General features: G+C 38.0%; 1 long non-coding RNA gene across 1 annotated transcript; it reads right to left on the reverse strand.

Moving 5' to 3' along the window:
• Window positions 1–2,025: 2,025 nt before the first annotated feature.
• LOC133416760 (uncharacterized) lies at window positions 2,026–17,948 on the reverse strand. Its single transcript, XR_009770274.1, has 3 exons — window positions 17,844–17,948; window positions 7,013–7,110; window positions 2,026–2,132 (listed from the first exon to the last, which is right to left on the reverse strand). It is a non-coding gene; the product is annotated as an uncharacterized LOC133416760 (long non-coding RNA).
• Window positions 17,949–18,467: the final 519 nt, after the last annotated feature.

Below are 18,467 nucleotides of genomic sequence, written 5' to 3' on the forward strand. Positions count from 1 at the left end.
TGATGTGGTCGTCGTCAAGCTGAGGACCCTTGGCCCTCGACATCTGTGCTTTGGTCCCACGTTCCCCATCACACACAAGGCTGTTGAATTTTCTTTTTCGCAACTTGAGATATTAACTTGCATGACGGATAATAACTAATCTCAGAATGAGTCCCATATATTTGAACAGGGTTCTGATGGTTTTTGTCTTTTTGTCAAAAAGGGATTAAACAGGATTTTTATCATCTGACTCTTCTGCTCGACAAATCCTGGTTCTTCGGACAGCAAAGCTATTTATGTCTCAACAGGAAAATAGTTAACCTTCAGTTTGTTTGGATTTGGAACATTTGCCCACTTTCAATTGTACATGCAATTTCCAAATAACATTTTAACATTCTTCTTTACTGTCAGAAACGTATCAATCAAGGTAGATATTTGCTATTAAAACATAACAACAGAACAGTCTTAAATCGAGAATAGGTGTTGCCCAAAACACAATGCAAAAAGCCAAAGAAGAGGCAAAACTAATATATCTATAAAGTTGATCCCAAAGTGCTCGTCGAACTGCGATTTCATGTTCACAATAAGTGTCATATAAAAGGGAAATGCACACAGTTCAGCCGTTGATGAAGATTGAACCGAGGTGACATTTGGAATAGGTGTTGCAAAAAAAGAGCAAGAAAAAGCTAAAGGCATACAGTCATCTCTTTCATGCTCGCTGAACTGATGTCTCATTTTCGGAACGTGTTGGGAAAAAAATGATTACAAAAAGCCAAATAAAAAGCAATTGAGATCTTGCTTCAGGATATTTGTTGGAAAAAAGCTAAAAAAAAGCAATATACTGACAGTTAATTGTTCAGTACTCAGTAAACTGAGACCTCATGCTCGAGAATGAGCATCTAAAAACACAGTTAATCTTTGATGATTGCTGATTGAGATCTTGCTTCGGCATACTGTAAGTGACCGAAAAAAAGATACAAAACACCAAAGAAACACAAGCATACTTAATTGACACTTGAGGTTTCACTTTCTCAGTAATTGTGAAAGAAAAAGACGGTTTAATCCTTTGATGCTCGCTGAACTGAGAGCTTGCTTGGGAATAAGTGTCGGTGCAAAAAGGTAAAAAAAAAAAAAAAAGAATTAAAAAAAAAAAAAAAAAAAGCAATATAGTTATTACGATGCTCCCTGAACTGAAATCTTGTGTTTGGAATACATGTCTTAAAAAGGCAATAGTTCTCGCTTAAGCCATTTTTGAAATTCATAACACATTTCAGAAAAAAAGACACAAAAGAAAAAGAAAAGCGCATACAGTTCAACATTTTGATGCTTTCTGAAGTGAATTCTCACTTTTGGAATAAGTTTCAGAAAAAAAAAGTCAAATAAAAAAGGAAAGAATACACAGTTTATCATTCAAGAGCTCTCATGCAGGGCAATAAGTGTAAAAGCACACATAAAGCTAAAGATAAAACAAATAATTATTTTTATTTAATGCTCGCTGGTCTGAGGTTTTACGCTTGAAAATAAGGGTCGAAAAAAGGGAAAAAGCCAAAGCAAAAAAAATAAAGCAAAACAACCACACTTAATCCTTTGTTGCTTGCTGATCTGAGGTCTCGCTTGATGTCATGCATGACGTCGTTTCGAACTCTGAAGCTTGGTGCGACGTTAGAGGGCTTTTTTTTTTTTTTTTTTCCTCCAGAATATTTGAGTCCAGTCCGAATTTGGATGACATTTAGAGGCATTTAAATGTAGAGAGTCTGCTGTATTGTTTGTACTGATTTACAAGATTACATTGCATACTTTCTACCTTTGCACAATAGTCCTAACTTCCATGTATGAAGGAAGGGAAATAAAGAGGAATCTCTCAAACAAATGACTTTATGACAATGTCTTTTCACATCTATGGATCCGTGCATATTTTCCCCGGCTGGTGTCGAGATGAATCCCGTGTTGTTCCTATTATTGGCCTCTCCTGAGACACGATGACTTGAATGACTGTCGAAGCGCCATCAGATCCGTCAATTGCATTCAAAGAAATGCTAACCATTGCTCTCGCCCAACCTAGCAGATGTTCAGGTTTTTTTTTTTGTAAGTGGAATTCCTTTATTATGTTAATAGCACTGTTTTGTCACATGCACCATTTCCATCTGAGTGGTCTAGAGGAAAAAGGAGAAGGGGAAAAAAATCATCAGATGGATTGTGCTTCTTCAATAAGAGATGTTTGACATTTAGCGTAGAAAGAAGGGAAAAAAAACATTTTGAACGGCAAGTGGCATATGACAATCATGAATGAACACAAGATCACAATAGAAGCTTGGCACTATGCCTTTTTTCTTTTTTTTGTATAAATTCCCCCATGAAAAACGTTCAGGAACATAAATGGTACATAAGATAAGGACATTAAACCTAGCTTTCATGGCAAGAAACAGGCTTTTTACTGTTAGTTGATGCCGTCATTCATTTTAAACTAAAGCAGTTAGTTATACCGGCCCTGATTTTGGAGGGTGTTTTCAAATGCAACCAATTACTTTATGTAAGGCATTAGGTACAGTGGAACAATCTAATGCCATCTTAAACAAAAAAAAATATGATTTTTTTTCTCAAGTATTCATATAAAAAACATTTCAGAATAGAGTATCAAGATACCCAGTGGAATACAAAACCCGACATCTGACATCAGCAGCTTAACACCAATATGGTCACACTGGGGCTCAGTACTATAAACACATGTTAGATTCGGATGTTGTTTGCATTACTGTAGACCTGTATGCACTAATATCTGCGATGTGGCAAGTAAAAATTGTCTTTGATAACATCATGATCAATAATGATAACTGAAATTGTCATGGTTCCCTGCAGTGTTAATGACACTTACCGTAAGTCCTACCAGTGTCGTGCGTTTGACTCCATGCAACACAGATGTGAAGTAGTTCTCAGAAATAATACTTAAACACCTAAATATTACTTCAGTGATTCCAAGAAACGAAAATTCTCCCACATTTTTCACTTTATACAGTAAATGTTTGATATTGACCATAAAAATGCAACACCGATGTGAAGCAGTTCTCTAAAAAGTGACGATGCAACTAAATAAAAGTTCAGATGTCTTCAAGAGTTCTCACAGAAATGTTTGAGTTGATCAGGAAAAATACAAAACAGGTGTGAAACAGCAGTCTTGCAACTAAACATCTGTTAAATGACTCACAGGAATGCAAAATATACAGTAAATGTAGTTTGTCAAGAAAAATGCAACGCCGATGTGAACCATTTATCTGAAACAATGGCTATACAACTAAATATTAGCTCATTCAAATCTTCAAAAGGAAAGTTGCATAGCAATGGAATAACACATTTGATAAATCTTTTCCTCATTTACTCACTTTTTTAAACACACTGCTTCTGCAGAACTATCCACTGTGTACATAATGTATTTACATATTTGTACTAATAGAAGTCTATTGCAACAGTAAATGTGATTAAGATGAACATAAGACTGTGTTGTACATACACTTGCAGGGTATATGCCCGCGAGCCTGGGCGCGCCAACTCGCTCGAGGGAGCGTGGCCGGCTCACGATAGACCCTCATGCACTGTGCACTGAAGCCTCTCGCATATATATGGAATTTTTGAATATCAAAACCATTATTTAGCATCCGAATCAGTTCTGCTTGTCTGACTGATGGACAATTTCAGCGTGACCCTACTCTTTTTTGCATGTGACCGATACAGTGGGGCTGCCTTGCATATATTGCTTGGCGAGTTCAACACGGACGCCGCTCCCCTCCTCTCCAACCCCCCTTCCCCCCGCCCCACACACACACACATGAACATACACACACACACAAACACACAACAGTTCTCCTCTTTGATCCTTTTAGCATGCTCTTTGTGTCGGAATTCATGCAATATTCATGGCTGGACCACAGCTCCTCCGTATCTTTATGTACAATTATTGGCAGGCGTCCTGTTATGTCGAGCCATCTTAATAGTCACTATTGGGTGCACTTAAGTGTGACTTGAGATTTTTCTGACAGTTTAGCAGGCCAGGGCTTGTGCTATGAATTGATAAGGCAGGGGGCATTATATTTGCAGATTGTGCTGGCGTGGCTTCCATCTTAGCCTGACATTAATATTGATAAAGGTAAATAGTGTGTGTCACATCACCGACGGAAGACCAGCTCTGGAAAATGACGTACTGTATAAACCATTTATTGTTGGTATTATTTGAGACAGAAAAACAAACAGTCTTTATATTAAAGTATCGTTTTCACATTCTTCTCAGCTTGTTTACTCATTCCTCTCAGCTTGTAAATGAGAATGAGACAACAAGAAGTAACTATATAATTAACAACTAACTAAACAAGTAATTGAAGCATTGTGTTGATATTTTACATCAAAGGGGAGAAAAGTGATCTTTTTTTCAAAATTTCATTTCCCAGGTATCTTAATAACATGTTTGGTATTCGGTTAACCTATGTCTGCTATTGAAATATCCCATCCATCCATCCATCCATCCATCCATTTTCAACACCGCTTATCCTGGTTAGGGTCACGGGACGCTGGAGCCTATCCCAGCTGACTTCGGGCGAAAGGCGGACTACACCCTGAACTGGTCACCAGTCGGTCGCAGGGCACATATAGACACGGACAACCATTCGCACCGTCACTGAGTGAGAACTGAACCCACGCTGCCTGCACCAAAGTCAGGCGAGTGTACCACTACACCATCAGTGATGAAATATCCCAAGAATCAAAAATTATATCACACGTTACACCTTAAGCCTCACTGAAAATGGTCAGTTTTAAGGGGACAAGTCTGCCTCATACCAATGAACAGATGTCGTTACCATGACTTGTTTTGCCCGGAGTCTAAAAAAGTGAACTGCAAAGCTCACGTGAGCCATCATAAAGATGCAGCGTTTATATTAGGGCTGGTGTGATCAAATCTTTTGAGAATCGGTTATCCTATCGATATTTCATCAAATACTAGAGTAATCGCTACCCCTAATTATTAATTTTATTTTATTATTATTTATTTATTTTTACGACTAACATGCATTTTTGTCTCATTTATAAGGCCTGGACTTCTATCCCTAAACTGCATATGTTGGTACTGAGTGTATGGTAAAAACAACAAAATCAGCCTTTGCTAAAAAGTTAACATTACTTAGTTTTAGCACGCTAGTGATTACCATTTTAGATGAAAAAAATGACTATGTACATTACACATCTAATAGCGTCTTAAGAATCACGTACAGACGCTCCTCTGTTGGCTTTGGCAAAGTTTATTAGTGGCCAAACACTGCGATCGTCTGTAATAAATGTCCGTGTGAAACATGGCTTCCAGCGGCACAAACATGGTTCCGGGCAGAACTTCTATATTTATTTTATGCTTTTTTCTTTTTTTTTTTTTTTTTTTTTTACATTTGGTCCCAACAGAGCTTCGATGCAGACATTTAGCGTTGACCTATTTTTGAAGTCGACATCACCGATTTATTTGATTTGTTTTCCCAGCCCTCGATTGTATTTTCTCTTTTGAATGGAGCACTTCTTCACCAATTTGCCAAATTCCACTTGTCGATAAGTTTAGCATAGTGTTTCCCAACCTTTATTAAAAAGCCCATATTTTACATTCTAAAAATCTCACGGTACATCACCCTAAAAATGTTACAAAAAGTATATTTATACTGAAATAATTACGATCTATTTTTGATTTAGTCACGGATAGATTTGCTCAGTGTGAAATCTAAGCCCAAAGCTATTATTCTGTTGTATGATTGGTAACCGGTGGATACACTGGTTAATTTGACCATCTGCCCTGTAGTGTAAGATTATTAATATTTTCTGCCTGTCACTATATGTCACTGCCATAAATAGATAAACAAAGATACATTACTTGTATAAACAACACGTTTCATGCATGTGAACACATAGAAAAACACAAGTACCCCCAATATTCACAACCATTTTGCCAACGCAAACACAAAACTCAAGTGCCATAAACATTAACTAAAGGTGGTGATAACTAGAACTAGAAAATACACCTTACCTCTACAGTATGTGTTTTTTTCAGAAAACGGAGAAAAAGTTTGAATGCCACAAACTAGCTTGTGGTTTTTAGGCTGGTACAAGACAATGTATTTGGCACAAATCATTTTTGGTTCATTCTTAGTTAATTGTAGATGATGCTCCCTGGTTCATATTCCTCCATGTTGCTGCTGTCCTTGTTTTATTTTATTTTCATTATTTTTTTTGCACCTTGTAAATAAATCAAGATCTCAACTGCGGTTGATTTTACCGTGCTCTATTTTACCTCCATCTATTTTTTGTTTATATTGTGTTGTTAAAAAAATCATCAAGCCTGTTTAGATAAAATAAGGAGAAGAAAGTACAAATATCCAAATGTAGGGAGTAAAAGCAAAAAAATCATCAGGAAAATAAATATTCATGAAAAATACAGATACCTTGAAAATCTGTACACTACGAAGTTTTTATTCTTCGTTATTTCCCACCAACAAGGAAAGCGACAATAGAAAAATGGCAAATAACAACTTAAACAATTCAAGATATGAACAATCTTCTGGAACATAACGTTTTTAAATAGGGTAGCATCTGTATTTGCCCCCCTCCACCCCCCACCGCCAACACCACCCGCAGAAGCCGGAGTCATTTGTGTTGAACACGATTCTTGAAAGTGTGTATGGGAGGGAAGGAAAAGTGCATTTCAGAACGCGGCCTGTTTGCGCTCCAACATCTTCGGGACGCCTGTCACAGTCACACGACTTCAACTGAATGCAACACCATTGTGCTCCGACAAGCCGGGGAAACATCACAACAGTCAGGGTGAGGAGGAAGAAAAGCACCTCTTTTAACTTTCTGAACTCCTCAAGTTCTCCAAGCGATGCCTGTGCGCCCGCAGCTTTTTTAAAAAAATTATTTTTATTTTATTTTATTTATTTATTTATTTTTAACGACGGCGCCCCTGCCTGCCGCGAAGGAAGAAGGGCTGGCGAGAGAGGAATAATGTAGTCATTACCAGTCACTTTTGTGTCACTTTGGCAGGCGGTACTCTTCCCCGCTGCTCCGCTTGTGATGCGTACTCCAGATCGCGCCTCCGCCAACGCCACGCGGCCTCTGCGAGATGCGTAAACAAAACGAGAAGAAAAAAAAGGGACACAGACGGCAATTTAGTCCCCGACACCACTTTCCATATTTCAATGTGTTTAGATTTGTGGTGACAAAGTGCGACAGTGATTCATCAAAGGTTGCTCACTTCAACAACAACAACAAGCTGCGACACCACCACCTACACAACACTATAATGTTGCCATGTGTCTGAGTCGAGCTTCAAAGCCACACCCCCAAAACACAGATTGGCCAATCAAAGCACAACATGCAACACACTGTAGGTTAGACACCTTTTTAGCATTTTGGGTAGTTTATTCCCTCTATAAATCATTTTTGATAAAGAATGCAGGCTCTTGTGACGCTCAAAAATTGACGAACCGGCTTTTATTTTGCTTATGTAAGCAATGTTGAGTGATACTTTGATTTACGACTTTAATTCGTTCCCTGACCTAAAAACAGGCTGAGTTCACCAAGACTAATAAAAGAAGGCGTAAAGTGTCCTATAATTCTTGATTCTTGCGGTACTTTGTCAAAAGCATGCCACTAATAAGACACCTGGGAACTGTTTTGAATGATGAAAAAGGCGGTAAAACGTCTAATTTAAAAATAAAAACATAAAACGAGTCTTTCATGGTGGAATTTTTCATCACCAGTGATTTCCACCTCAAGGGACTCGAGCAAGTCCTGATTATACACTTTGCAACCAAGGCAAAATAACCAATTACACTATTGGCCAACCAGTTTAATACTTATGGGGACGATAAATAAACATGCCCAAGTGTCTTTGCTGTTAAAGCCATCCCTGAGTTCTTTGCCATGATTAGCTGCAGAAGGCTCAGATGCCCCCGCCCGGTTTGAGTCAGTGGAGGCGTTCAAAATGAAATTACTGTATTCCTCGTGTAGATATTAGTGTTAAAGAGCGACTGGCCCGCAGCTACAATAATCCCTTGTTAATCCTGACCTAATGAGACCAAGCAGAAGAAGAGAGTTCAAAACTGAGTGTGTGGAGGGCTGATACAGTACAGTACAATCTAATGACATCCAATAAAAGAACAGCACCATTGCCTTCATTAAGATAATAACGCTCAGTTTTGATTGACACCGCTAGAAAGGTATTCATTTACTAATATGTTTATGATTGGAAAATCCATCCATCCATCCATTTTCTGAGCCGCTTCTCCTCACAAGGGTCGCGGGAGCACTGGAGCCTATCCCAGCTGTTATCGAGCAGGAGCCGGGGTACACCCGGAACTGGTTGCCAGCCAATTGCAGGGCACATAGAAACAAACAGCCATGCGTACTCACATTCACACCTACGGGCAATTTAGAGTTGTCAATCAACCTACCATGCTTATTTCTGCGATGTGGGAGGAAACCGGCAGTGCCCGGAGAAACCCCATGCAGGCACGGGGAGAACATGCAAACTCCACACAGGCTGGGCCGGGATTTGAACCCCGGCCCTCAGAACTGTGAGGCAGACGCTATAACCATGTGCAGCTAAATGATTGCCATTTCAATTTAATTTAATTCAAAAAATACAAAATGATTGCCATTGTAGATAAAATACCTAACCTAAAAATACTTAAAAAAGCAAGTAATATTCATGTAATTAAACTCGTAACATATACTACTACTTCTAAGTATCACTTAAAGTTGAAAGGAACAAATGGGCCCTCCCACCACCTTCAGATTGAGCTAATTTAGTGTCTATGATACCTGCTTTCAATCGTGGCTCAATTAGACGGATTCCCAAGAAGGAGTTTTCTTAATGTAATGGTTGCCTCAAATAGCTGCTTCAACCCAAAATGGCCGACTTCCTACTTAATTTCAGGCATGGCTCCTTGAGACATTTGTGTCCTGTTCTGACAGACATCTATTTCCTATACGGCTTATCCTCATGAGAGTCGCGGGTGTGCTGTCGAGCCTGTCCCAGCTGATGTGGGCCAAGAGACGGGGTACACCCCAGATTGGATGCCAGCCAATCACTGTATGGCAGTCATGTCCAATTTCTTGTGGATTGGTGAATCACAGTGTCCTTCGAAGTGGTTATACGTTTTTGGGTGAAGTCTCTATTAAAGGCCAGCTGAATCAACTTGGCCTTTTATTTTATGGACCATTGTGTACCTGTTTTCTGAAAACAGGCAAAGTTTGAAACCTCATGTAATTCATGTGTACAAGTACTTTGATAGGATGTGACATAACCATATACTCTTGAGTACTCACCGATACCGAGTACCGAGATACCACTAGTACTTTTGATTCATAAAATTTCAAGTAACACAATGACAGATAATTGTGAACAAATTACCTTTCTTTCTTTTTGATCCACATGATGATAAGCCAATGTGTAAAACTACTGGAGAGGAGGACTAACTCGATGTCAGATTCATTTGCCTGCAGTATTGGTGGCTGGCATCGACAGCCTTCACAAGTACCCGATACCTTGGGATAAGGCCGGTATCGTCCCGATACCGATACCTGCTATCGGTACTCGCCCATCCCTACTTTTCTTATTTTTGTTTTTATTCTTATCTTTATCTCAGTCTTTGTGATTTTTACTCATAGATTTAAAAAATATAAAGGGTGGTGCAGGGGGTGCACGGTAACGTATTTAGGGGGCATTTTTCATAAAAGCCCACCACCATAATGTTGACAAGGGGTCCAAATCTCACACTAAACTTATCCACTGTTAAGACACAGAGATCTGTAGGCCACTTCCTGTTTCCTCTTTCTGGCCTTTCACGGATACAAATCAGACGCAGGCAGTGGAGGAAGACTTTTAAATCAAATAAAATACTTGCAGGATAAAAGTAAAACATACAAATGTGTGTGTGTGTGTTTGTGTGTGCGCGCATGTGTGTCTATAGGTAGAGATGTGCTATCAAACTGTTAATTAAGGTTGGAGCTCTGCGCGCGCACACACACACACGCATGCATGCACATTCAAATACAGTACATAGACACACACGTGACTTCCAAAACTGTCAGATTAGAGCAGGTCCTTAATTTGTGTGATTTTCTTGAGTTTCGCTAGCTAATGAGATGGGGCTAATTGCCATCGTTACTGTAATCTCTCGAGGCGCAGGCAGGAGGGGAGGGCAACACGTTTAAAACATACACTCAAGTGATCACACTTAAAAGCTGCCAGCACAGCTAAAGGTCATTAGCAGCTATGTGATGGCAAAGCACCACCGAGGTTCACCCGAGGTTATAACATTCATTTGCTAATTCTAGGTATGCACGTTGCGAAAAGAAAACATGCTGTAATTACAAGAGAGGAGGAGGAGAAAAAAATTAAGACCTGCCTTTAAGAACACAATGAACAAGAACAAGAACAAGAATACAATGGATTTCTACATGGAACCAATTTTCTTGGCAATTTAATAATACTTCATACTAATAAAACTCACATTTTTAATATAATATCCAACTTAAAATATGTTTACACATACTATGGATATTAATACAATAATACTAACATTATATATCGTATGAATACTATTATTAGTAGTAGTAGGAATCGTAGTAGTAGTAGTAGTTATCATGAGGTCTACCGTTATATAGCAGTGATACTTAAACATAAAAATAACAGAAACTTGAAATTATTATTATCATTAATTTATTACTAGGTTAAATTATAGGTTCTACTAATAAATTATTAAGATGGTATTATGTTAACAGTGATATAGGAGTAATACATTGTATTATTATTATTAATAATAATATGATTGGTGGTACCGTGAACAAGTGGTTGGCACTTCTGCCTCACAGTTCGAAGGTTTGGGTTTTCAATCCAGGTTTCAACCTTTCTGTGTGGAGTTTGCATGTTGTCCACCTGCTTGCATGGGTTTTCTCTGTGTACTCTGACCCAGATTTAAAAAACATAATTATTAACACTGAAGACTCTAAAATGTCAATAGGTGTGAATGTAAGTTTAAATGTTTTTTTGTTTATTAGACTTTACACAGATTTTATCGGCCTGATCGATATCGGTCGATATTTAGCATTTTATGCTGACAGTGAGTGGATTGCGCCGACTGTATTATAAGGACAAAATGGGGAAAAACGTGCGTTGGTTGTCACCGGTGCTCAGGACAGGAGAGGACGTTCGTTTAAGACTTGCTTGAGGTATGTTCACGTACTTTTAATACGATACAGCTCGCAAGCAGGCAACAAAACGTTATGTAGCCTAGCAAGCTAGTGGTAGCACGAACGGTTGTACGTAAACATGCCGCGGTTCTGTCGAATTATGCTCCAAAGTTTCGGTGTGCATGAAGTAATTTCATTAAACATAAAGTAATTTAAATACAGTAAGTTAGCACCCATTACTTCTGTCACATTGTAATGTTGGTTTGACCTGACTGATTAGAATACACGATCTGAATAGAGTAGTGATTTCCAACCTTTATGGAGCCAAAGAACATATTTTACAATTGAAAAATCTCACGACACACCAACAAACAAAAATGTCACAATAAGTGGATACATTAATTACTGTATTTACTTGCTACCATCTAATAGAAGACCATGTATTTGTTCTGTCTGTCACTATGCCTCACTGGCATAAATAGAAGAATAAAGATACGTTATTTATTGTAAATATAATTTTTTGAGCAATTAAGTACACAATTATATACAGTAAATTAACATGTCATTTAAATAGACAGATTCCTCAATCTTGTGATCGGAACGGTGATAGGTTATTGTTTTTTTAAACTCGCTGATCGGTGATCGGCCCCAAAAATCCTGATCATGTAAAGCCTATTGTCTATATGTGCCCTGCGATGGGATGGCGACCAGTCCAGGGTGTACCCAACATCTCGCCTAAATCAGTGGTTTTCAACTGTTGTCACTCTGGAACAAGCGTTTTCCTATTGTTGCAAAGTCGCGACCCACTTTTATAGAAATTAAATACAATCAAGAAAATGTTTTGTTTCGAAATAGCCTCTGAAAACACATTAACAGTATATTCTATTATTAAAGGCTTTTTATTTAAATTTGTTTCACGTACCACCAAAAGCATATTGTTAGCCATGACAACGGCTAGCCTACATTTGATCTGTCTGCATTTGTTTACAGAATAAATGAGTGGCTAGCACGGGAGGCATTAACACTTCCTGTCGCTTACCGAATATATTCCGTGTGGGAATTTAGTAAGCCTCTGTACTATACTGGAAAATTTTAAATACAAATATTAAAAAAATTTACAAGCTACCCACAACCCACTCATTATGGGTCGATGACCTACTTTTGGGTCCCAAAAGAGAATCACCTGGCACCCTAATGAGAAAGAATGGTACAGAAAATAGACGCACGGATGGATAACAATAAGATTACTAAATATTTCAGGATGCAAACCCTAGAATTTGTTTTAGTTGTATGCATTTTTTCAACAGACTCGATGCAAATATCTGTGTTTTGTTTCTGAATACATTAAGTATATTTGAAGTGCTGAAAACATGTAAAGACATAACAATATAGTGTTGAATTGTAGAGATATAGCTTAAGCATCTTTTTCACCGTTTGAATTTTCCTGATTTTGTGGGTGGGGCTAAAACACAGTCCCGTGACATCACGTGGCTGTGTTGTATACTTTCTAGCACGAGTTCCCTCCCCCACTATATAAGGACAAAGTGACATAATTTCGTTTGGCTATGCTGCTCAGTTGTGAGTTAGCTGTGCTTAGCTTCCATAACAAGGCAGTTAGCAAGGTAACGATGGCTACACACTGAAAATACGCCTTCGCTGGATGCCTCACTTTACAAAACAGCTCGGTGATGTTTTTTAAGCTCCCAAAAAATGAGGGAATAAAAAGCGATGGACTGACTTTTTAAAGACACACACAGATGGCGAGCTGAACATCAACACCACCGGCCAACTCTGCAGTGTGCATTTTACAAAGGATAGTTTTGTAAACTTTCACCAGAGACAACATGACTTTGTGGGTAACTTGATACTATTGAAATGCGCAGTGGCCACTGTCCAACTACCTGGGCTTCCTCCTACCATCCCGCTGTTGTCAGGTGCCGTGTTCGGCTGTGACATTATGTCACCAACAACAAGGGTAAGTTGACCTGTGTGCTTATTTTTATGATTATAGTCCACAATAACCATTCAATTTTAAAGTCGAGCCTCCTAACCTGATTTTACGCCATGTAAGCTATCACCCCTCAATATGTTTGATTCCTTTTGGCGCAGCCATTTGACACTGCTGAGCTGAGAGGTGGCCCTTATTATTCAAGTTTTGAAATCTGATTTTATATACTTTTTTTTTTTTATTCATTAAAATTTGGTATGCTTGTTAACATTACTCTTCTCTGTGGTGTGTCGAATTTACATGCCATTTTTTTGTCCTGCTTACTGCCACTTTAAGTCCAAGAAAAAAATATTAGCATTTTGTTATTAACCTATTATTAAGTTAAGAGTCATAAATCAGTACTAAAAGTAGCAACACAAATTATAACATTTTATTACATAGCCCACTTAAATTAGAGGCTTAGTCATTTCCATGAAGATCTTATTATGTTAACAGTGAAATAGCAGTGATAGAATTACTAAGTAATTATTAAATGTATAATAATAATAATAATAATTAGAATTATTATTGTTATTAGTAGTAGTAGTATTGGTAGTAGTATTATTACACTATTAAGTAATAATAATAATTAGGATTATAATATAATTATTGTTATTATTATTATAACTGAAATAATATTTGTATTGAAATAAATAAATTATTAATAAACTAAAATCAAAATATAAATTAAAAATACTAATAAAATAATAAAATAAAATTAATTATTAATAGTAGTAGTAGTAGGAATAGTAGTAGCATTAAATACTTCAACACCCAAAACATATTAGCATTACATTACATTATATTATATTATTAAGTTAATGGGTTCACAGCAATACAGCAATGACTGATTTCGCCACCTCTTTGCTTATTATTTAATTATTATTATTTTTGTTAGTTTTCTTTTTTTTTTACTTTTGTAATTTTGTAAAAAATGTTAAGGTCGTAAACAACCACAATCTAATCCACCAGGCATTCATCCACCTGTCAGCTGTTTCTGATACTGTGCATGCTGCAATTAAGATAATACAATCACTCATATCACACTAAGCTGGGTCATCATCATGAGAATGCTATCGACTCTCAAGTCTGGCTGGGTTCCGACGCGGTGGAATGAGAACGGTAGCTAATGTTAGCGCTAATGTTAGTATTAGTGTTAGTATTCGTAACGACGATGAACGGATCATGCGTGCGGCAGCCGGTGATCGTCTGTCTATGTCAAGAGACAGGTGGAGCTGCCGAGGCGGCGGCGTCGAGTTACCCGAATCAAGCAGCCATGTGCGTCATGCCAACATTAAAATACATAAAACACACACACAGCGCACAACTCAAGGCACTCGGAGTGACAGTTTATTTCTCTCAAGATTGTGTCAATACAATAATATTGCCTCTGTTGCTCCTACATACAACACGAGTAAGTGTTGTTCCTGTTTTCACTGATATCCAGAGGTGGAAAAAGTACACACATGCTGTTCTTAAACAGAAGTACAGATATTTGTGTCAACAATATTAATCTTGGAAAAATATAAGTACTGATTCAACTCCTGTACTTACAGTAAATAAAAGTGAAAAATTACAGACTGAAATGTACTTTATTTAAAAAAGTGCAACATTATTTTTACTGTCAATCATTTACAATCCCAGTTTTGATGGCCGGGCACAACAGAAAGTAATACTTCTCTGCACATGAAAAAGTTGTTATCTTAACTTAAATACAAAAAAGAGAAAATAAAAAAAAAAACACGACATTGCATGTCGTATGTTGTTACTTACGCGCAAGCTAGCATTGGCAGGCGTTTTACGATATCATAACTTTGCTAACAATGTGAGCTGACAAACAGACAAACAAAAGCTGCTAAATTAGCTTATGATAACAACGGGGGGAAAAAGCTCACCTGTTTTTTTTCCTGAATAGACGCTGCATTTCTGAATGCCCGAAGACAGACACAGCGCATTCCCCACAAATATTCTAAGAATCAACAACATCAATGTAGGGAGGAAAATTAAAAAGTCATCAGAAAAATATCAGTAGGTTGCAACTGACGATTATTTTACTAATCGATTAATCTGTCAATTCTACTTTTGATTAATTTAATTGCTGGAGCCTGTCCCAGCTGACTTTGGGGGAAAGGTGGATTACATCCTGAACTGGTCGCCAGTCGGTGGCAGGGCACATGTAGAGACAGACAACCATTCACAGTCACATTCATACCATCACAGAGTGGGAACGGAACCCATGCTGGCTGCATCGTAGTCAGGCAAATGTACCACTATACCATTAGTGACTTAAGTACAAGTACCAGAAAAATATATTTCAATACAATAACAAAGTATTCCGACTTCCCACCACAGCCAACATCATCTTCATTTTAAGCCAGGGCATTCTTTTCATTACACAGCAGAACAGACGAGCATTTTTTTGTGTTGATTTTGCTTTGTGATGCTAAAATACAGCAGAGGGAAGTTTGCTTTAGCACCGTGGGGGGAAGCTAAGCCCTGCCACCTGTTCACCAGATCCACAGGCTTGATTAAATATTCGTATAAAAGCTTTAAAAAAAAAAAAGAAAGAAAACAAAGCATTTCCTGTGCGCCTGTGGCACAGCATCTGAAGACCTGTCCTATTTTTAGGACCAGAAGGCCCCCTGTCTTTTAACCTCAAAGCTGGTGGAGCCACATGCTTCAAGGACTATAAAAACATACTGTACTTGACTATCTAAGCTGCTGACACAGTTGGATGATGGATGTTTGATGAGGAAAAATCACTCTGAATAAATCAACAATCAATTGATAATAGAGTTAAAATGTTATTTTTGGGCGACACGCTGGTTGACTGGTTAGCACATCCGCCTCACAGTTCTGAGGACTCGGGTTTAAATGCGGCCTTGCCTGTGTGGAGTTTGCATGTTCTCCACGTGCCTGCGTGGGTTTCCTCCGGGTACTCCGGTTTCCTCCGGGTACTCCGGTTTCCTCCGGGTACTCCGGTTTCCTCCCACATCCCAAAAACAAGCACGGTAGTTTAACTGAAGACTCTAAATTGTCCGTAAGTGGGAATGCGAGTGTGAATAGTTGTTTGTTTATATGTGCGCTGCGATTGGCTGGTGACCAGTTCAGGGTGTACACCACCTCTCGCCCAGAGTCATCTGGGATGGGCTCCAGCACTCCCGCGACACTAGTGAGGATAAGCAGTGTAGAAAATTTATGTTTTTTTTTTTTCCTTTCACCAAGACATTTTTAAACAATTTTATGCAGCTTTGGGCTTTCTCTTCCCCAGTGCATAAAGCTGAAAAATATAAAATAATTGATAAAAATATTATATAAATACTATATTTTTTGGTAAAAATATACTTACACATTAATGACAATAATACTGATTGTCTTGTACTGAATACAGTACATTATTATTATTATTGTTTTATTTAATTTTAGTTTTATTATGCTCAGTCTTGGCGGCACGGTGGAGGCACGGTGGAGACACGGTGGCCGACTGGTTAGAGAGTCACAGTTCTGAGGAACGGGGTTCAATCCCCGGCCCCGCCTGTGTGGAGTTTGCATGTTCTCCCCGTGCCTGGGTGGGTTTTCTCCGGGCACTACGGTTTCCTCCCACATCCCAAAAACGAGCGTGGTAGGTTGATTGAAGACTCTAAATTGCACGTAGGTGTGGATGTGAGTGCGAATGGTTGTTTGTTTATGTGTGCCTTGCGATTGGCTGGCAAACAGCTCAGGGTGTACCCCGCCTCCTGCCCAAAGATACCTGGGATAGGCTGCAGCACTCCTGCGACCCTAGTGAGGATAGGCGACTCAGACAATGGATTGATGGATGTTCAGTCTTTTACTATTAATATTATTATTACTATTGTAGTGCATTGCAAAACATTAAAAAAAACTTTACTAACATCAATATTGTTTACCCTTATCTTTGTGTTTATAACCAGAAAAGCATCATTGAAAATGACCACATTACATCCTGCCAGATATCATCCATTTATGTTAGTGTATATGAATAAGTACCATAAACTACAATAATATTGAAATAACAAGATTAGGCTTTATACGATCAGGATTTTTGGGGCCGATCACCGATCGCCGATCAGCGAGTTTAAAAAAACGATAACCGATCACCGATCCGATCACAAGGTGTCTATTTAAATGACCTGTTCATTTACTGTATATAGTTGTGTACTTAACTGCTCAAAAAAAAATATTTACAATAAATAATGTATAATTTCCTCTATTTATGCCAGTGTGGCATAGTGACAGACAGAACAAATGAATGGTTTTCTATTAGATGGCAGGAAGTAAATACAGTAATTAATCTATCCACTTTTTGTGACACTTTTGTTTGTCGATGTGCCGTGAGATTTTTCAATTGTAAAATATGTTCCTTGCCTCCATAAAGGTTGGAAATCATTGCTCTCGTCAGATCGTGTATTCGAGTCAGGTCAAAGCAACATTACATGACCGGAATAATGTGTGCTAACTTACTGTAATTAAATTACTTTATTTTTAATTAAATTACTGCACCCACACCGAAACTTTAGAGCATGATTCGACAGAACGGCGGCATGTTTACATCCAACCGTTCGTGCTATCGCTAGCTTGTTAGGCTACATAACATTTAATGCCTGCTTGCAAGCCGTATCGTATTAAAAGTACGTGAACATACCTCAAGCAAGCCTTAAATGAACGTCCTCTCCTGTCCTGAGCACCGGTGACAACCAACGCACGATTTTCCCCATTTTGTCCTTAAAATACCATCGGCTCGCTCCACTCTTGTTGTCGTCGCCACGGTAACGAGTGTATCCGGTCGCATTTCAGTTGACAAGATAAAGCCCAATGATCGAAAAAAACGGGATGCGGAATAAAAGATTTTATTGCAGTAGTCTGAAGACCCATATTGAACCTCAAATTGCAAACAAGTAGCCTATAATTTCCTATAATTGAATACTATACTTGTACTTGTAGTACTATAATAATTGTACTGGATAATGATACTTAAAAAAAATATATTTATTTGGAACATATATTCTTAAAAATTTTCACACAAGAATAGCAATATTATTATTATTAATAATATTATGGAATATACTTAATATAGGCCAACACAATTATTAGAATTAGAATTTTTTTTAAATGTATTTTTTTATTCATTGTGCATTGGAAGACCCCTTTCATTTAAACTAACATAATATATTTACCCTTATCTGTGTATTTATAACTAGAAACACCAGACATCGTCCAATTGTTGCAGGTACTGTATACAATATATACTGTACGTCGGTGTACTGTA

This window comes from Phycodurus eques, chromosome 2 (assembly GCF_024500275.1).
Source record: "Phycodurus eques isolate BA_2022a chromosome 2, UOR_Pequ_1.1, whole genome shotgun sequence".
Lineage (NCBI taxonomy): Eukaryota > Metazoa > Chordata > Actinopteri > Syngnathiformes > Syngnathidae > Phycodurus > Phycodurus eques.